At 41.7% G+C, this 21859-nt stretch overlaps 1 long non-coding RNA gene across 1 annotated transcript; it reads left to right on the top strand.

Annotated features, from left to right (window-relative positions):
- The first annotated feature begins 752 nt into the window (after window positions 1-752).
- On the top strand, window positions 753-15912 carry LOC148132172 (uncharacterized). Its single transcript, XR_015747313.1, has 4 exons — window positions 753-1042; window positions 2544-2696; window positions 12910-12949; window positions 15712-15912. It is a non-coding gene; the product is annotated as an uncharacterized LOC148132172 (long non-coding RNA).
- The last annotated feature ends 5947 nt before the right edge of the window (window positions 15913-21859 follow it).

The following is a 21859-nucleotide window of genomic DNA, read 5'->3' as shown; positions in this document are numbered from 1 at the left end:
AGGAAGAAAGGCATGTGCTCACATCAACACATGAAAATGTGCAATGTGCTCACAGGTTCTAGAAACACGTTAATTGTGGCAAAATATTAAGTTGATATACTTATATCAACTTGACCTGAAGTCCTTGATGCACATATCATATTTTGAAATGTTTTCAGTTAAATGCATTTTTTTAAAAAAATGAGCATCTAAAAAGCAAATAAGCTTGAAAATATAACATTTCCAGTATGTGGTTCTGAATGCAGCTCAAGTGATTTGCAGACTCCAGACATGGCATCTTCATGTTGCTGCCAGTCTGCATACTCCTATTTCTGAAGGATTATTTATATGGGTGCATTCAGATGGGAATTTTGTTTATAGCTGAGTGCTCAGATAACAGCTTCCCTACATGCACATTCAAGTTTGGCCTGTCAAATAAAATAGACTGGATTTGAATTTTAATACAAAAAGTGTTTGTGCAAATCAACTGGAAAACAGCAGACTTTTTTTTTCCAGACAAGCAAGAAGAAAGCCATTTTACAGCAGCGTAAATCAATGAGAGGCAGCAGATCTAATTTTACCTTTAGTCAGGGATGTTATTTTGCACGAGACAATTAATGCTGAATCTTTTATTGAAAGTTCCAGTAAATAGCACATCTCCTTGGGGGCAGTAATAGCAAAGCATGAGCCTAGAGGGAATTGGGGGTTGCTGAAACTACACATTGGAACGTGTTTGGGTCCTTGTAGCTATCACACTAGCCAATTCTACTTCCTATCTCAAGGGCAACCTTATATATGCAGCTATTTCTCAGAAAAACAGTCAGTGCTCTCTTACTACGTATTGTTTTCTTCTGCTTCTCTATTACTCTTTCTGGGAAAATGCAGTAAATCTTCCCTGGAAGAGAGCTTTGGAATGGAACATGCATAAACTCACTTTTGTTTTTAATTTGTTTTGGGGAAAACTACAGCACCTCTAAGCTCCTGAACCTCTGGTGTAAGCCAATAAAGTCTCCCTTCTTCATGTCCTACAGAGATCATAAAAGTCTCCAGAAACGGTGAAGAGGTAAGATTGCTGATCCAGTTATTTATTCCATTGCAACTTAGCTTTTTTTAAAGAAATAGTTCTAAAGGTTAAGGAACAATGAGAGAGGCTGATGTGTATCAGCTTCAGGGTTAAATAAATTGCACCTTCAGGTAAAAATTGGGATATGAGTTGAGCCAAGCCCATGAAGAACTGGGGGGGAGGGGGGAGAGAGAGAGAGAGAGAGAGAGAGAGAGAGAGAGAGTTAAGGAAGTTATAGGCTCCAAAAGAAAGCCTGCATTTCTGAGCTATATTTTTAACAGGGGTAAGGAAAAGGAAGTACGTTATTCTTTCTGTGGGAAGCAGAGTGAACACAAAGGCAATGGTCATTTTGCTGCTACAGAACTGAGTGCTTCTCACAGGTATTACATATATGGATTGTGGATAATCACTAGATAACACCAAAGAAACAACACGTATCACTAACTCTTTCTGCTTTCATGATTGTGTGGACCTCTGCAGCCCACAGATAGTTTGTGTAGCTGGTTTGAAGGTTACTCTCTCCATTGCTGATCCCTGGTCTGCCTCTATTGCCTCTGTCCTGACTTCTTGATTATGCATCCCATTGATTTTTGTTCTCCTTCTTGGTTTATCTCTGAGTGGGAAAACTTCTGCCAATCCACAAAGGATATGAGGATGGGGAAGGAAGACCTACCTTACTTTACTGCCTTACTCAGAGATGAGTTCCATGATCTTCCAAGTAAAGGGGGTGATGCACAGCCTGCTGCAGGAAGCAATGAAACAGCTGAACTTTGGCCAGCTAATTCACACATTCATCCAGTTCATCTCCCACTCTACTTGTGCCAAGCTCTACATAAGAACTGACCCAAGAACTATGCAGCTTTCAGGTGGGGAGTCTATGACAATTTGCCATGGCCAATTCACCACAGCTCATTCACCACAACCAACTTGCCATGGCCAACTTGCTGCAGAACAATTCACCATGGCCATCTCGCCACAGGACAACTTGCTGTGGGACAAGAGTTACACTAATTTCAAAGTAATAGTGGAATAGAATCATTAAAGAAAGGATGCAAAAGGAGGGACAGAATGAAATGCGAATGGCAAAAATCAGAATATTTTTTATTTATTTTAAACAATTAAATAGAATTGTTACATTGTCCCTCAGCGAGCTGGTAGCAGAAAGTTGGCTGTGGCAAATTGTCCCATTCCCTTCAGGTGGACATCTTTAATTTCAGGCTAAAAGTACCAGTTTGGGGTAGTGGTTAAGACATCAGCTTAGAAATTAGGAGGCCATGGGTTCTAGACCCACCTTAGGCATGGAGCCAGGTGGGTGACCTTGGACCATGACTCCCAGCCCTAGGAAGACAGAAATGCAACTTCCCAAACATTGTCGAGCACACACACACACACACACACACACACTTTTAATGTTAGGGGAAAGCACAATCTTGAAAAACTTGAAGAGTTCTTAGGTAAAGAACAACATATTAAGGCAGACATTTCTTTCTTTTCCTCACAGAATCCCCACATCTGAGCTGGACTGTCTCTTCACATCAAATGAGCTCCTCTTTTGCTGCCCCCTAACACTTCTCACTATCTCTCACAGGTTGGCAACTTTTCAGTGAAACGTGAAGCCAGTCCATTCAAAGAAAGCAGTCATGAAGCAGCTTGGGTAAAGAAAGATGGGTGTTAATGATGTGCTTTGTTGGTTACTGCAAAACAGACGTGCTTTGAAATAACCCTACTCATTTGCAAGTTATTTAAATGCATTATTTCAATGTTAGTCATTCAACAGGCATGAAAGCTGGCTGGGTACCTTTGTCACTTTCTATCTCAGTCCAACCCACCTCAGAGGATTGTTGTTGTGAAGAAAATAGGAGAGAGTGTTATTAGGTATATTCATAGCCTTGAATGAGTTATACATATAATAAAGGTGGGAAACGAACGAAGAAACAAGTAAGTTTGTGCCAGAAGGGATGTAGCTAGGGTGGGATTAGACCCTAGCACAGAAAGCAAGATGGGCCTTTCATACCATGTTAATTAAGACCACAAGCATGTATAGAGTGCAATAACAACAACAAAAACTATTCCAAGCTCATCAGCTAGCCAAGTCAAAACAGTTGCTATTTTTTTAAATTCTCTGGTTTATCTAACTCAGTCTGATCAGTCACTGGGATCAAGCAATGTGATCCTAGGCCAGGGGTGTCAACTCATGACGTCATTGTTAGATCTGGAGGAGTGGGCGCAAGGAACGGAGACGAGGCATCGAATAGTGACTCAACTCTTTATTAGTGACTTCAGAACAGAGCAGAATGCTTGGGCAGCAGCAGCTCCTTTTATAGAGCTGGCTGCTGTCACAATGTCCAATGATTTAAGTTTGCTGCGCTGGGAGCGTCCAATCAGCGGCCAATCAGATTAGCCAGAGATGACCAATCACAATCTGCTAACTGCGGGCCAATCAGAAGTGCAGGATTACGAGCCTGCTGTGGAAGTAAAACTATTAGGATTCAAAACTAATGTGTTTGCTTAGTTCGTAACACCCATGATGGCATCATGTGATGTATTGGGACATTTTTCCACTTCACTAAACCGGGCGTGGCCAGTCTGTGATGCATCCGGCCCGTGGGCCAGGAGTTTGACAGCCTAGGCCATATGCAGGTGACATTCATGGGAGTGGGATTGTAAAAAAAAAATTCAATAGTTTTCCTTTCATCTAATTACTTTTGGTATAGCCAATTCACTTTCAATCAGGGAGACAGAACAGTGGTGGTAGAAGGTAAGGGGTATGGCTTCTTAGCTGGAAATGGCCAATAAATGCCAAGCAGAACCCACCTGACTGGACAGTGCCAGCTGAATGGACAGTGGAGTGCTTAGGATTTTACAGTTCCTATAGCTGCTTCTGCTGGAAATACTTGGCTTAAGGGATAAACACAACTTTAATTCATGTACAGTTAAGGAGAGCCTGTCTCACTTGCTCCCTGGGGATGAATTGAAGGCAGTATCAAAAGAAAGAAGTTGCCAGGGCATGTTTATACTGGGATTAGATGCAATTGGGCAATGGCCCAAAAAGAGAGGTAGAAAGAGTCCCTTGTTTGCTGCCTTTACTTTTAGTAGTACTTCTAGTGGTCTAGAGAATAACTAGATGTAAAGAAGTCACTAGAAGAAGTGATGCAAAGAACTGATGCTTCCAGAGCAGCGCCTCTGACAAAAGGAACACTTGAATGAACGAACACTATGAACACTTTCCTTAAATGCTTGTTGTTGCTTTTTAAATAATTTGAACTAGGCTTGATATTATGCTGAAGAGTATGTTGGCTGGGAATTTGGGGAGCTATGATCTTGGCGAATCTAAAGATATCAGCTTGACGAGGTTGTTCTGTACAATATCTACCACATGGTAGCTCGCCTATTGTCTGCAGGCAAGACTCTGAAACAAGACAGCAGCTTAATTGCTGAGGCAACCTGCTAAGTAACAAACAAATATATGTGTGTCTATTGATTTTCTAGGCCACTGCATTACTGGTCTCCTCCTGAAGGACATGATGAATTCCCCCTTATTACCCTATCTGAGTTTTATATCTTTCAAATTAAACAGGAAGCACTGTAGTAGTTTAATTAAGATTCTATTTTGTCAGCATAAGGAAAAGAAAATGTGGCTACACAAATATTGCCTCAGGCTGAATGTCTGTTCCTATACATTAACAGCAGACACACAATGATGCTTTTGTAGCTGGTCCTGTCACATGGGAAATTGTGTGATGGTCTCATCACATGATGCTTTTGTAGATGGTCCCATCACATAGCAGGAAGTGCAAGTTTTTTCAGAAGAGCAACATCTTTTAAGGAAGGGAATCCCAAATCTAGTGATGTGAGCATGCCAAACATCTGCTGAGGAAAAACTGAAGGCAGGTGGCAGAAAGAAAATGGAATGGAGCATTCTGAAAAAGGGCAGGACTACCTATCTTTCTGCCATCCTGCATAGGCACGTTCTACAGTGCAAGATTTTACTGCATGTCTAAGGATGATGCTTCATTATAAATACATTGCTGCACCTTATGTTAGATGAACAGGCAGAAAGCTGAGGAATATCTCAGAGGCCAAGTTTGGAATAAAGAATAAAACTGGGTTATATTCTTGTCAACTATCATTGCAAATCAGACAGTCAAAATAGCAGATTTATTTATGTATTTATTTCAATTTATAGGACCGCAGGGTGACTCTTGGCAGCTCATAACAATGAAAATAAAATAGACAACGGCAGCCAAGTTTTAAAAACACCCAATTAACATAACTTCGATTAACATAACACCTTTGAAGCACAATTAACATAGCCATCCCACAGGCTCTGACAACCTGGGAATACAGCCACATCTTGAAGACTTTGCAGAGGGATGGTTTCCCATAGAGCAGGTCCATTGACAGATAAGGCTCTCTTCCTGGGTCCTACCAGACGACATTCCTTAGTCGACAAGTCCTGTAACATGCTTCTTCTACCACATCTAATGGGGAAAGAGTGAGTGGTTTCTTTCAATCATATCCATTCATGGAGAATTCTGGTGGAAAATGCTGGATGTGAAGGAGTTCAGGCTGCGACATCTGTCACCCCATTGATCGCCAGGGTTGATTCAGCTGATTTGACTGACTAGGCGGGTGTGCCCTTCCTCCCTCACCACTCCATGCACGTCCCTCCTGAAGCCGCATGCTTGGTGGAAATGGACAACCACCCCAGATAGAAGGAATGTACTGATCTTCGGTCAAGGGTATCCGATAACTGCGCTTCTCTGCTAGAACTGCCAAACAAGCTCAAGATGGAAAATGCTATATGGTGGTTTGCCTGAATTGCTGGCTAATAAGTTATATCATCTCATTCAACTCTCTCCTTTTATCAAAGCCTTCTCTTATCAAGTCTTGGATTCACAAAGCTAGCTTTGCTTCTGGGTTTCATTCACTTTCTCAGCTCTCACCTCCTTTAATGAATGAATCTTAACTGGTCCTGGGAACCGATATGGAAGTTTGATTGTGCTCTCAGCACTCTAAATATGGGCACAAGGTTGACGATTCCAGTACTTATTCATGGACCAAGATCCTTTCAAATTCTGTATAACTGGGGTGAGTTTTTAGCTTTTAGGATGGGGAGATGGTGGTGGTGACAACAAATTTACAAATGCCCACTTTTCTCTGTCATGTCTCTTTGACCTACCCCTCTCTATGGCATTGTATCACACTGTTCCAACCAGTTTAGATGCCTCTTAATAAAAATAAAAAATAAATAAAATCTTTTAATAAAGAATATTGCCAACAAGCCACATCTCTGACTAGAAAACTAGAGGCCAAGTTTTGCCTATGTGCTCTAGTGATTCTTTCTCAGAAGGTAGGGGGTGGTAAATTGACCAGAGAGCTATTCCATCTCTCCTAGTTTTCTGTGAAATCCATTAGCAGAGGCAGCAAAAGCATGCCACTCAACAATGGTGAATTAATATTCTTTTCCGTGTTGTGTGAAACCTGGTGTCTCAGAAAAGCAAGCAAAAAATTAAAAGTGTGCCTTTTAAACAGTTTTGGAAATACTGAAAGGCACAAGAAAAATAAAACACCAACAATCCCTAATCAAGGAAGCACAGGTGAAGCAAAGTGATTCCTTGACCAGAAAAATGCAAAAATACTTTAAACAATTTTCCGGTAAAAAAAACAAACCGTTGATGAATATGTTTTTTAGATTGGTTTGCCCTAGACTTTCAGATTGCAAACTTGAATTAAACAATGCTCTGTTCAGAATGCTCTGCTCTGTTCCATTTCAATTTGAAACAGGGGTGATTTGCATAAACCTAATAAGCAGCAGTAACTACAAATGCTGCTTGACTTCACGTATCCTGGAGTGTAATGGTAAATTTTATTTTATTTATTTATTTTTTCAATTGCTTACAAGATAATAGATAAAAGTAAAAACATAGTTATGAGTACATGGATAGATATAATAAAAATAAAAATAAAAGAAACAATAGGACAGGGATGGTAGGGGTGAGGTCAATAGTAGACAGTCTAAGGTTAAAGTTTTTGGGCTTTGGGGAAGAAACCACAGAGTCAGGTAGAATATTCCAGATATTGACCACTCTGTTGCTGAAGTTGTATTTCCTGCAATCAAGTTTGGTGCGATTAACCTTGAGTTTGTATCTATTGTCTGCTCTTCTGTTGTTATGGTTGAAGCTGAAGTATTCATTGACAGGTAGGACATTGCAATGTATAATTTTATACACTATACTTAGATCGGACCGAAGGCGGCGTAGTTCTAGGTTTTCTAGGTCTAGAATTTTGAGTCTGGTGGCATAAGGTATTCTGCAACAAGTAGAGGAGTGGAGAACTCTTCTTGTGAATTATTTCTGGACTTTCTCAACTGTGTTAATATTAGGTACGTAATATGGGTTCCAGACTGATGAGCTGTATTCGAGTATTGGTCTAGCAAATGTTTTGTATGCTCTAGTTATTAGTGTAATTTTACCAGAGAAAAAGCTACGTAAGATTAGGTTAACAATTCTTAACACCTTTTTGGCTATGTAGTTGCAGTGGGCTCTAGCACTTAGATCATTAGAGAGGAGTACTCCAAGATCCTTGACAGAGTTTGGATCATCAACAAGGTCTTGACTATTCAGCCTGTATTTTATTTTCTGAATTTTTTTTGCCAATATGTAGGACAGAGCATTTATTTGTTGAGATTTGAAGTTGCCATTTGTTTGACCATTCTGATACATAGTCAAGTTTTTTTTGAAGGGTAACAGTATTGTCTGTAGTGTTGAATAGCTTTACATCATCAGCGAAGAGAACACAGTTGCTCTTGATATGACCACAGAGGTCATTTATGTAGAGTATGAAAAGAGTTGGTCCTAGAACACTGCCTTGGGGGACACCACTGTTGACAGGTACAGAATTTGATAGGACGCTCCCAATTTTGACCATTTGTTGTCTGTTTCTGAATTATGAAATTCTGAATTCTGAAATTCTGTAGCACCATTGCAGTTCTTAAGAGTCTCATTCCCTAAAAGAATCCATGGTTACCCTTGAAAAGATGTATCTTTTGCTTTGAGTTCTTTGGACTCAAAGGAGCAAACACTTTGGTTTAAATGTTGTCATAAAACAACGACACACAGATCAACCCCCTAATAAAACATCGCTCTTAGGTTTATGGGGCATAACTGCAATCCTGTGCATAATAACCTAAGAGTAAGCTCCACTGAACAGAGGAGTGCTTACTTCTCTGAATGCAGAAATTCAGCTGGGAAAACACGCCGAGCTTTTTACAAAGTATTCCAGCTAAATCTCTGTGAGATTACTTACATTCATCTCAACAAGGGACTACGGTGCTGACATCATTCTGCTTGTGGAAGCAAAGAGGCCACAAAAATTGCTTCCACAAAGCAGATTGCTTTCACTTCAAGCCTCCCATTGTCTCTTCCCATATCTTTGCTGCTTGCAAAAGCTAAGGGAGGCTTCTCTGCTGTGCTGTACATGTGCAGAAAACTCTTCCAGCATTTGCAAGGGCTCAGTATGCTGATGAGGGGTATGAAGCAATGAAGCCACTTTGGTTCATTTTTAGAACACTTGGAAACCTTGTTATTTCTTCCTTCATTTACCAGAGCCTGGAGACTCTGACCATTAGCTTGGCATTTTAACAGATGCTACCAAAATCTGTGTTTGGGGAAACATGGAATTACATTCTCCTTCCATTCCTTTTCTCCTAAAAATAAAAGTTGAGGTTGATTTTGGATCGAGGCTGACATAGGCACACCTATAGAGTGCCCTTCATAACAGGATGAAATTGATTTGTCATAGACAGGGGTGGGATTCAAATTTTTTAACAATTGGTTCTGTGGGCGTGGCTTAGTTGGTGGGCATGGCTTGGTGGTCATGTGACTGGGTGGATGGGGCTTGGTGGTCATGTTATTGGCTGGGCATGACCAACTCAACATCACACATCGAGGCATGCATCTCCTCACCTGGCCTCTCATGACTGTGGGGATGTTGCAACAGTCGTAAGTGTGAAAAACGGTCATAAGTCACTTTTTTCAGTACCATTGTAACTTTGAATGGTCACTCCACACAAGCAAAGTACCAGCAAAGGAGGGGGAAAAAACTCCAGAGAAGTTCCTGAGACAGGAAGTCTAGTCCTGTCAAGAATGTAATAAGGGTTAACGGAGAGGCAGTTTCTGTAAGCAACACCAGAATGTTTCCTTCCTGCCTTCCTTACAGGATTAGGCCAGTAATTTCTTCTAACAACCGGTTCTCCCAACTGCTTAGAATGTTAACAACCGGTTCTAGCGAATAAGTGCGAACTGGTAGAATCCCACCCCTGGTCATAGAGTTCTTGAAGTTTTTTGCCCAAGTTCTCAATCTAACCAGCACCTCTAGGATTTCAGTGGTCTTCTATCGAACTATTAATCACATTTTACCTGCTGAGATTGGCCAGAATTTAAATACCATTTGGAAACCTCTTCCTTTCAAAGCCAAACATTTAAAAAAAAAAACCACAAGCACACTACAGAGAGGGCAAAAGAGGCTTCTCAGAGATAGGAACCCTGTGGCCTTGTACTATGGTATCCAGCAGCTATAGAACTGGGATTGTGAATAATTTTAGGATTTGTCCTTCAGCAAAATCTGAAAGGCCATAGATTCTCCACTCCAGGCTACTAGACATATAATGGGATGTTTTGTATATGTAAGCACTGTTTTCATAATGAGAGAAATTAGTGACAGTTTATAAACTAGGTCATGGATATGGGCTTTCAGAGATCTAGGCTTTCAATTTTATGAATCTTCATCTGATTTTGGCTTTTGACATTCTGGATTATCATGAAAATGGTCATTTATAAATTTATACTTCACAAACCACATAATGTCAGAAAGATACCAGTGTTCCTCATAGTCTCCTAATCCTATGGTACAGCAGTAAAATCCAGAAGTTATTTATTAAGAAACTTCCTTTATCCTGGTTTTGAACCACTGCCATATAGGAGCATTACTTATATAGGAGCAATCATTTAGTGATTCTAGGAAACACTGAATATTTGTATATGTATATGTGTGGTGTATCTCCTCCATTTGCCTTCCTCTGATCTAAATATGGCTGAAGTAGAGCTTATATTGGAAACAGCTGCCCTGGATCTCCTTTTTGGAATGAGATAAACAGCTGTGGAACCTGAATTTGGAAGCCTGCAAGGGACTCAAGCATTTGATTTTTTGAGCAGGTAGTTTATACATTACTATATTTCATTAGCCAGCCAGCCATATGGCAATAGTATGTGATACTGCATAGAGACAGTTTGCTCTAGTGGTTAAGGCCTGGAAATAAGGAGAAACTTAACCTGGATATAAGGAGAAATTTTCTGTCAGTGAGAACAATCAACCAATGGAACAGCTTGCCTTCAGAAGTTGTGGGACTGTCATCACTTGAAACTTTCAAGAAGATATTGGACTGCCATTTGTCAGAAATGGTGTAGGGTTTCCCGCTTGGGTGAGGGGTTGGACTAGATGACCTACAAGGTCCCTTCCAACTCTGGTTATCTGTTAAGGCATCAGATTGGAAACTGGAAGATTATGAATTCTAGTCCCACTTTAGCCAGGTGACCTTGGGTCAGTCATGCACTTCTAGCCCAATTCACTTTACAGAGTTGTTGTGGGGAAAATAATAAGAAGAAGATGGATGTATTCATTAATAAATGCAGGATATAAATAAATAGAGAAAAATAGCCTCTGGTTCAGTTCCAGAGGTGGTATTCAGCAGGTTCTGACCAGTTCTGGAGAACTGGTAGTGGAAATTTTGAGTAGTTCGGAGAACCAGCAAATACCACCTCTGACTGCCCCTGCCCCCATCTATTCTCTGCCTCCCGAGTCCTAGCTGATCGGCTTGGTCTTCTTGTGTTGGCCTGCACAGGAGAACGGAGCTAGAAAGCAGGTTAGTGGGCTGGGGAGGGAATGCCACACCCACCAAGCCACACCATGCCCACCAAGTCACGCCCACAGAACCAGTAGTAAAAATTTTTGAATCCCACCACTGCTCAGTTCCTCAAGTTAAGCCTTTATTGTGCTGCTGTATTGTGCATTTTTGTGCCATTTGGAGATCAGTTAGCCTGAAGTGGCCCATTTGCAAAACATCCCAAATCATAACATTCCAGGCCAGTGCCTTTTAGAGATGAGATTCTTAGTGATTCTGCAATCAACTTGTGTATCTCCACATGCCTATCAAGAATTAAGAAATCATAGTCAGAAGCCCATCACAATTCTGCATGAATGTTAATTTCTTGCCTTCAAGTATGTCTTAGATAGATAATGTATTGCACATTGGATCTCCTTAACCTCTTCACTTTGCCACAATACTGCAGATCTGTTTGCATGCTTTGTTGGCTGCTTTCATTTCATTGTTTTGGTTGCTTATTATAAATGATATATTAGATACTGCTAGCCTTTTGAAGAACTCAGAAGAAGACCTGGCTTTTTCCCCAGGCATTTGGGGCCGATGAGTTTTCCTGTTGATGTGGTTTTATGATTGGGAAGTTTTGCTTATTTCAGACACAATTGGTTATTGGTCATAACTGTTGGCTTTAATCTTTCTCTGCTAGTCAGAGACACTGCTGTGAGATTGGTGGCCGTATGAATTATTTAAACAAATAACAGAATAATCCAACAAAGAGGATAATGAGTCCTGCCAATAAAGGACCATGACTCTCTTGATGATGGAGAATATTTTTTAAAAAAAGGGGGGGGATGGGGTAGGGATACACTAACTATAAAAAAGACAAATAAATAAACAAAGTGAAAATTTGTGCTTAGGTTAATATCTTTTTAGGTGGGCTCAGTATAACAAGAGTGGACACATTTCTGAGCTCTGCAGCTCTTAATCAAGCATGATGGTATCTAAAAAGAAGGAGGGAAGAGAAGGCATGACTGATTATTTATGATCTGAACTATTGGAAAAGCATGGCATAGAATCCAGCAACAGCAATTGGTTGAATTTGGCACGTTTTAGAGTTAAAAAGGAAACTAACTTTATCTAGGGTTGTATCATTTTAGAGATCATGTACAGACATTAAAATTGGTCAAGTAAGCAGAGAAAGGATTCAGAGAGATTAGTAAAGATGTTTCCCCTCTTTTCTTCCTTTCCTAGGTTTATAAAGATTTAGAATTATTCCACAGCAGCTTTTCTTCCAGAATGTTTCATAAACCAGTCTCCAAAGTTTCAGTCCAGATTGCAGCAGGTTGGCAATGTGACCAGGCTGTTTGCTCTGAATCATGACACCCCCCACACCCACCCCTGCAAAACCTGACTGGGTTTTCCCTCTTTCTGACCTTCCCATCCAAGCAAGGAGAGCCATCATAACAGATAACAGATAATCAGAATTGGAAGGGACCTTATATGTCAACTAGTCCAACCCCCGCCTAAGTGGGAGACCCTACACTATTTCTGACAAATCTCTGCTTGAAAGTCTCAAGTGATGGTGCTCCCACAACTTCCGAGGGCAAACTGCTCCATTGGTTAATTGTTTTCACTGTCAGAAGTTTCTCCTTATTTCCAGGTTGAATCTCTCTTTGTTCAGTTTCCATCCATTATTCCTTGTCTGGCCTACAGGCGCTTTAGAAAATAGCTTGACCCCTTCCTCCCTGTGGCAGCCCCTCAAATATTGGAAGACTGCTATCATGTCTCCCCTGGTCCTTCTCTTTACTAGACTAGCCATGCCGAGTGAATCTCCAGTGTTTGCCTTTTCCTTTTAGGAGCAGTTCCTTCCTTCCTAGTCCTTCTGTTTTTCCTTTGCTTTCCCAATGTTTGCACACATTGATGCCTTCACATGTCTTTCCCACATTTTCTCTTTTGACACTAACATGAATCCTTTGTTCTGTTACAGGATCCTCGTATTTCTGATGTACAGTCATCAAAGTAATACCGTAGAGCAGGGATCCCCAACCTTTTCGACGCCGCGGCCCGGTTCCGACATCAGCTGGGCGCCGCGGCCCGGTACCGGCGTCAACTGGGCGCCGCCATCTTTTTATGACGAAAAGGCGCTTCGGTGGCGTCACCGGAAGCGCTGTTCGTCATAAAAGATAATGGCAGCGCTCAGCGCTTCTGGTGAGCTTTTCGGGTAGAAATGGCTTTCTACCGGAAAAGCTCACCGAAGCTGCGCCGCCATCTTTTATGACGAAACAGCGCTTCCGGTGAGCTTTCTACCCGGAAAAGCTCACCAGAAGCGCTTTTTCCAAAAAAGATGGCGGCGCCAGCAACCAGCTGACCCGGTAAGGCTTGTTCCGCGACCCGGTACCGGTCCGGACCGGCGGTTGGGGACCCCTGCCGTAGAGAACAGGTTCTTCTTTCATTCCCTCTTTCCTTGTGGGTGAACAGAAACTGTGAAGAAATAAAGATTTCTAATATTTCATAGAAATAACGTAGTCAGTTTCTAGTTGCAATTTAAGATACTAAAAAAAAATTGGTTGCCAGATGAAGGCATTTCTCTTTGGTTGCAAAAACACAAATGGGCACAAAAGCTGAATGGGAGGGACACTTCTGGAATGGACGAATGTCCTCACTCAGATTCTGTGAATATCCTTTAGCTACTAGTCTGGTTTTGTAGTTCTCAATTTCCCCTTCTGAACTGTAGTTAAACGTTAGTGCCAGGGGTGGGATTCAAAATTTTTAACAACTGGTTCTGTGGGCATGGCTTAGTTGGTGGGCATGGCTTGGTGGTCATGTGACCGGGTGGACAGGGCTTGGTGGTCATGTTATTGGCTGGGCGTGGTCAACTCAACATCACTCACATTGAGGCACGCATCTCCTCGCATGGCCTCTCATGACTGTGGGGATGTTGCAACAGTCGTAAGTGTGAAAACTGGTCATAAGTCACTTTTTTCAGTGCCATTGTAACTTTGAATGGTCACTCCACACAAGCAAAGTGCCAGCAAAGGAGTGGAAAAAAAACTCCAGAGATGTTCCTGAGACAGGAAGTCCAGTCCTGCCAAGAATGTAATAAGGGTTAATGGAGAGGCAGTTTCTGTCAGCAACACCAGAATGTTTCCTGCCTGCCTTCCTTACAGGATTAGGCCAGTAATTTCTTCTAACAATCAGTTCTCCAACTGCTTAGAATGTTAACAACCTGTTCCAGTGAATAGGTACAAACCTGTAGAATCCCACCCCTGGTTAGCGCCCCCCCTTGCAATGTTGCATTTTCTCAGGATGGCAGAGCAGTTGTGGGAGGCAGCCCTGGGATCCCACAAATAGATGCAGTTGCTTTAAAGAGTTGCAAACAGCCTTTAAAATCTGTGTCCTTCTTTGCTCCAGAATGCTTTTTCTGAATTATTTTGAAATGCTGCCTAGCTCCCAAATGAAGGCTCCCATTTAAAAAATACCAAGCTCCGGGCTTCATTGATGAACCCCGCTGCTTCTTTTCTTAGAAAAATGGTTTGTCTTCTAAAGATAAGCGTGAAAATCAGCCCCCTTCCAGGAAGATGCTTTGAAGGGAAAGTCGTTTGTGCTGCTTTGCTAAAAGGAAAACTTATTTCCTGCAAAGCAGTTTCAATTGTTCTAAAGAATGAAGAATGATTCTCTTCAGGAATTCCTATAACCACAATGCAGATGCAAATATTTTCCACGGCTAGAACGCTGATTGCATGGTGAGGAGGGAGCCCCCACCTTTCCCCAGTGAAACTCCTGGGAAACCTCACCCCAGTTTTAAGTTGGGTTTTCTCCTTTCTCAGAGAACGGTTTAATGCTTAGACATGAAAAAAAAATAGGTTAGTTATTCAATTATTTTTTTTCATGTTGTCTGGGATTACTTTAGAAAATTGAATAGTGGCATACAATGGATGCATTTTGACCTCCCTCCCTCTCATGTTTTCATGAACTGGTAGACTGTAATTCAATCCACAATGATCAATATATACCCTACAAAAAGTTGTAATTGAAATGGGTGGTTGTGATTTGAGAGAACCTGAAGGGGGAAAAATAATGTAGTGGTAAATTTTCCCTGCCAAAGGGCCACCACTTGACTTCTAGCATTTCTTGTTAAAGAGATCAAGTAATAGGAAAAAAAGATTATATCCTCAAGGCCCTGAAAGCTGCTTCCAGTTAACAGCAGCCAGGAATGGGCAAAATGCTCAAAATGTATAAAGTAACTTTCCATGTGCCTAATTTTTCTATGGGGTAATGGTAATAGTCCATGAGGATAATGTGACAGCCAATAGACATATATTTTAGGTTTTGTCCATGGTTTGTTGTCCTAGTGACTGCAGCCAAAGGGAAAGTGGACAATTGCTTCTAGTGAAAAATGAGGGATATATTTTGTTTTTGCTATTGTTCTTTACCAGAGAATAATGTTTCTTGCATCATAGCATTTCCTGCATCTTTTAATCCTGCTGTCCTCAGGTGTGTTAAGATTTCTCCTTGCTAAAGTAAGGTTGATAGGAATCTCTCTCTCTCTCTCTCTCTATCTCTATCTCTATCTCTATCTATCTATCTCTATCTCTATCTCTATCTCTATCTCTATCTCTATCTCTATCTCTATCTCTATCTATCTATCTATCTATCTATCTATCTATCTATCTATCTATCTATCTATCTATCTATCTATCTATCTATCTATCTATCATCTATCTATCTATCTTTGTTTTAGGCAGCAAAATATTTTGAGAACAACTTTTGCCACATTTTTTTTCTTCAGATCAGCCATTATAGATGATTTGAATAAATTGGTGGATATGAAGTGAGAATTATGTCATCACACTGTGCAGCAAATCAAATTTGTAAAGTCAGTTAAAAAAGAAGAGAATGCTTGACTCAATGGACTTTTAAGCAATCTGCTTTTAATCTTGCTTTCCTCCTTCCTCAATTTTTATAGAAACAAATTAATGTAATTTATTTTCTGGAAGCCAAGAAAATATTTTGAACAACATACAGTATCGCACTATATATTGTACTATTTTCCCCATTCTGTTTTCCCATAGGCCTGCTGTTTCAAACAGGTTCTTCGTATTGATCATCAAAGAAAAACTTATGTCAATATTTCTGTATGTTAAAACAGTGTTAGAAAATTTTAGAACAGCTGAGGTGAGAAAATGTCTCTTATCTTTTTTTTTTTTTAAAGAGCAGGAATATTGGGTGCAGGTAACTATTGAACACTCAGTTTGATGTCAAGATCTGGAAGTATTTTAAATAATTAAGCATTTTTGGGCTGGAGAGAAGCTCTGCCTATCATTATCCCAAACAGACATTTCTGAAGAAGTCATGCAATTTTAATTTTATTGTTCCCTTTAATAGAATTTACTGTTATATGCCAGTGGAATGCAGGAGCTGCTATCTATCTTATTTTAATATGGTTTTCAACAAAAGGCCATCTCCCCCACAATATTCAGGTTGGCAACTTGGGAAATATAAACACTGGGACTGTTAGATGGATTTATAGCTGAAGATGAACCTGCTCCATTATAAATGCCAACCCCAAGCACGAAACCCAGGAGGTAAAACATTTGGTTTTGATGAGAGAGAACCATCAAGATGCCCAAGAGTAGTTCAGTATATTTGGATGGTCTTGTGGAGAATCAAGCTGAGTGAGCATGGAGGTAAGTACAACCCCCAGGGTATAGGACTCTGCTTGAGACTACCTTATTGCTGGAAGCAAGATCTTTTGCTTGTGAAATTCACTATTTTTTGTACCTGATTGCAGAAGAGACTGCCCTGGCATATTGAGCCTTCTTTACCCATTTTTCGGTGTCTTATCCATGGCAATTCAGTTTGCACTCTGACTGGTTTAGACTTTTGGACTAACTTATTCACTACTTTTCTGTGTGACTTACTGCCCATGAGTAATGGAAATAGACCTATACTGAGCAACTACCCTTGTATCTCTTTTGTTCTTACCCGAGGGAGGACATTTGGACCAGATGTTTATAAATTACAGGCTGTACTTGGATAGAGAAGTAGAGGAGGTGCTTATTGATTTGTGAGTGAGATAAATTGATGGATTATTTGATAGGGCTGTGTAGATATTTGATGGGTTAAACCAGTGGTGGGCAAACTTTTTGGCTCGGGGGCCGCATTGACTTTTAAAATTTGACAGACGGGCCGGGTCAGCACAAGATTTTTTGGGAATCGCCCCCCCACCCTTTCCCCCCCCTCTCACCTCCTTCCCCTCCCCTCGGAGGCCCCCTGAGTCAGGAGTTGCTACCGCCGGCGCGGCTCTGCGCAGCTCCAGTCCCGCGTTGCCTCGGGAAGGGAAAGGCAAAAAGAGCCGCGGCGGTGCTTTGCAACGGCAGCAGCGGCACCGGAGGCTCAGGCTCAGCGGCTCCTGGTTTTGCCTTTTCCTTCCCAAGGCAACGGGACTGGAGCCGCGCGGAGCTGCGCCGGCGGTAGCAACTCCTGACAGCCCCAGCCGGACACCTGAGCGGAGCCCGGGCGGAACTGCCTGTTGCTGCTGCCGGAGCACTGCTGGGTCGCCTCCTCCAAGCAGCCTGCCCGCCCACCGGGCTTCCCCTCCACCGCGTGGCTCGGGGCCAGGCGCGAGCGCCCGTGAGTTAAAAGGAAGCCGAAAGTTGTTGGGAAGTTGCTCGGGTTTCCAGGGCTTCCAGGCTTAAACTTTGCACAGGCAAAGTTTGCAGGCGGGAGCATCTTCCCGCCGAGGAGCGGGAAGGGTTCCGCCCGGCGGGCGGGCTGCTTGGAGGAGGTGACCCGGCAGTGCTCCGGGTTTCCCCTTCGCCACGCGGCTCGGGGCCAAGCGCGAGCACCCGCGAGGAAAAAGGAAGCCGCAAGTTGCTGGGAAGTTGCTCGGGTGCTGGGAGCAGGCTTTTAAAGTGCCGCCCGAGCAGGACCGCCGAGCCGAGAAACGGGGCACCAAGGCAGGGCAAGGCTCCACCAGCAGCGGCCTAGCTTTAGGTGGCTCCAAGCAGCCCGCTCCAAGCAGCCCGCCCTCCCACCGGGCAGAACCCTTCCCGCTCCTCGGCCGGAAGACGCTCCCGCCTGAAAAACTTTGCCTTTGCAAAGTTTAAGCCTGGAAGCCCTGGAAAAAAAAGGGGGATTGGCGGGGACTCACCTTCGGAGAGGTCGCACCGAAGGTGATTTCGAACTCCCAGCCGAGGCCTTTGCAAAGTTCTTCTTTTCTTTCCTACCCCGAGAGCGCTCCGCACTGTTTTGCAGCTTTGGGGGCCACACGGCGCAGGGTAATAGCCCAGCTATTTTTTTTCAGGGGCGGGCCAGATTGGACAGACCAACGGGCCGGATGTGGCCCGCGGGCCGTAGTTTGCCCACCCCTGGGTTAAACAGATAGTTGTTTGAGTCTGGCAAGATAGATATCAGACCCCAAGTAGCAAGAATGACATATTGTGTTACTTCCGAATAGTTTTATTTATTGTTCTTCACTTAGAGACAGAATCTTGCCAGACTAAATCAATGTCTGCATAACTACAGAAATACTAAGAGAATAACTAAAGAGGAGCCCTTGCAACTCTTTTCCTGCTGACCAAATTTTCCACTGCCTCTTCGCACTCTGGGATGCAACCCCTTGTTCCTGGAAATCCAGACTACAGTCCACCACAATATAACAACAAATAGAATGAGTCCAAAGGAAGTTAATGAAGATGATGAGAACTTGGAGGCCAATTTCTTTGAGGGAAGATTGAATGTGCTGGATAGGTGGGTCTGGAAAAGAGACAACATAACAGCTATGTTTAAATGGATGAAAGGTTGCCACATAGAAATAGTGCACATGTTAACCAAGGAGTCCAAATTGCAAGAAAGCTGATGCTAACTGAATATTAGGAAGAGCATCTTGGAGGTGTAAATTATCTATAATGAAACAAACTGCACTGGAATATCATGGATGCTTCAGTAACATTTTAAATTAAGCTTCTGTGGTGGATTGGTGGAGTTTCTGTAATAGTGGAACATTGGACAAGAGAATTTTTCATACATCCCCCAACTGTGATTCTATACCCTATTTTGTCTTCAAATTGATGTGCAAGAAATTTTTTCTCCTAATAGCCTTCACATCTGGCAATCTAGCTGAGTGACCTCTCTAAGCACAGAGGGCAGCTGATCCTTGCTGTTCTTACTGAAGTTTACAGAAAACTCATTTTCTTGAATATCAGATGTTGTCATGCTGGAAGTGAACACAGGCTGTTTGGACTGGGAAGAGATATGCTAAGACATTTCTTTCACTCTGACTTTGATCTCCCTGACACAAACATGATGACCTACGTTGTTAAATCTTCAGCATTTATGCAGATTTCACATCTAAAGAAGATAAAGATATTCCAACTCTGCCTTTTTTAGCTTCTTCCTTTGCTTACATTGCCAATATTCTAAGGAAAAAGCTACCTTTCCATGGTGGTGTAGTATTGTAATTCTGGAAATAGCCTGGATGGATTTGGAAAAATATGCCTACCGTGCCTACCGTCCCTGTCCTATTGTTTCTCTATTCTTTTATTTTTCTTATATGTACCCATCTCATGTATTCACAACTATGTATACACTTATACTTATTATCTTGTAAACAATTGACAAATCAAATAAATAAATAAATAAATAAATAAAATATGCCAAAGGAGATTCAGCTTTGGGATGGGAAAATTTTTGTTTATGTGCATAGAAGCTATAGGGGTTTTTCTTTCGCTTATTCTCCTGAACTTCTCTTAACATTTTTTTAACAGAGAAAGTAATTATGGAAAACATAAGCCTCTTTCTCTGGCCAGAAAACTATTAACTCCAGAAGCTGTCTTATATCACGTCCACCTAGCTGTGCCTTATCAATGCTGACTTGTATTATTGATCTGGTATCTATCCAGGGTTTCAAACTACACTTTTTTCGTCCCAGCTAGAGATACCTAGGATGGAAGCTGGGACAATGAGAATGTTAAACAGATAATCTGCCACTACAGAAACTATAACCCCTTTGAAATTAAAGAAGGAATTCCAGAGATTGAATCCAAGCTCTTTGGTATGCAAGGCAGGTACATTCTCATTGAGCTACAGAAAATCTTGACTAGGTGAACAGCAATGGAGAGCTAAGTACCCTATGCCCCTCTTCTCTGGGCTTGTCTTATTCTAAAAATGACAAGTGTTTGCCTTGTCAAATGCATCTTCTCTTGGCATGTATGATCCATTCTTGAAAATATTGCAGCAACAATGATACTATATAGTATATCACTGCAACCTATAAGTAAGGAAAAATTTCCTGTCAGTGAGAACAATTAACCAGTGGAATGGCTTTGCCTTCAGAAATTGTGCGGGCTCCATTGCTGGAGGTTTTTAAGGAAAGATCGGGCAGTCATTTTTCCTGAATAGTATAGGGTCTCCTGCTTGGGCAGGGAAGTTGAAGTGAATGACGGCAGTTATTCGGTTAGTAACATACTTCTTAAGAGAATCTGGCTTCACCCATTGAGTTTACTTATCAGAAGGTCACAAAAGAGGATCACATGACCCTGGGACACTGCAACTGTCATAAATATGAGTCAGTTGGCAAGTGTCCAAATGTTCACCATGCAACCATGGGGATGCTGCAACTGTCGTGTGAAAAATGGTCATAAGTCACTTTTTTTCAGTGCCGTTTGTAACTTTGAACAGTCACTAAATCAATGGTTGTAAATCAAGGACTATCTAGAGGGGTGGGATTCTACAGGTTTGCACCTATTCACTAGAACCGGTTGTTAACATTCTAAGCAGTTCGGGGAACCGGTTGTTAGAAGAAATTACTGGCCTAATCCTGTAAGGAAGGCAGGAAGGAAACATTCTGGTGTTGCTTACAGAAACTGCCTCTCTGTTAACCCTTATTACATTCTTGGCAGGTCTAGACTTCCTGTCTCAGGAACTTCTCTGGACGTTTTTTTTTCCTCCTTTGCTGGTACTTTGCTTGTGTGGAGTGACCACACAAGTTGTGTAAATTACAATGGCACTGAAAAAAGTGACTTATGACCATTTTTCACACTTACGACTGTTGCAGCATCCCCACAGTCATGAGAGGTCAGGCGAGGAGATGCGTGCTGTGAGTGATATTGAGTTGGCCATACCCAGTCAGTCACATGACCACCAAGCCATGTCCACCCAGTCACATGACCACCAAGCCACGCCCACCACCTAAGCCATGCCCACAGAGCCGGTTGTTAAAAATTTGAATCCCACCCCTTACTACCTGTACTGGGGAAATTATATGCTCAAAAGCTGGAGTGAACTTTCCCTGCAGAACCTTCCGAATCTCTTCATTATCATATTTCTCAACTTTTCTTGCCCTTTAGTTGCTGCTCCGGGGAGATATTTAATGAGTGTTTTGATTCTTTAAGTTGTATGAAAGAAGGCATAAAGGCATATTTCCCCAATATATATCTGAGAGAGATTGGGGACTTAAATGTATCTCTTCCAATATAAGGCAAGCCAGCTTTTTTTTTTCCTTGTCTGAAGAAAATTGCCCATTCCTTTATCCCTGAAAAGCTCCTCAGATTTTTCCTCTCTAAGTGACAAATTCATTCATTATGAAAGGTAATACTTAAAACCTTCATGAAAGGTACAACCAAGCTTATGGAAAGATATGAAAAATTTAAAAAGCAGCTCAGGTAGGAGTGTAAAACTGGAGTAAGAAAAAGTAGAGGGAAGAGGGTTGGAGAGAAACTAGATATGTGTGAGTCCTTTTGGGTTGTAGATTGCATTTTGATGCCGAGACTCATGAATATGAATCCTTTGGAAGAATTCAGTAAAGTTAAATATTAAAAATAGTTGATAAGGTGTTCTATTGCAAAGCATGAGCAGAATCTGGGATAGTTCTTTTAAACTAATTACTCTGTAATGATTATTTTAAGGATTTCTCCCAACTACAGATAGAATTTTGC

This window comes from Notechis scutatus, chromosome 2 (genome assembly GCF_049901735.1).
Source record: "Notechis scutatus isolate UNSWTSFEM ecotype Mainland chromosome 2, rNotScu1.2, whole genome shotgun sequence".
In the NCBI taxonomy this organism is placed as follows: domain Eukaryota; kingdom Metazoa; phylum Chordata; class Lepidosauria; order Squamata; family Elapidae; genus Notechis; species Notechis scutatus.
The sequence above is the reverse complement of the archived record's forward strand: the minus strand, read 5'-3'. Positions and strand labels throughout refer to the sequence as shown.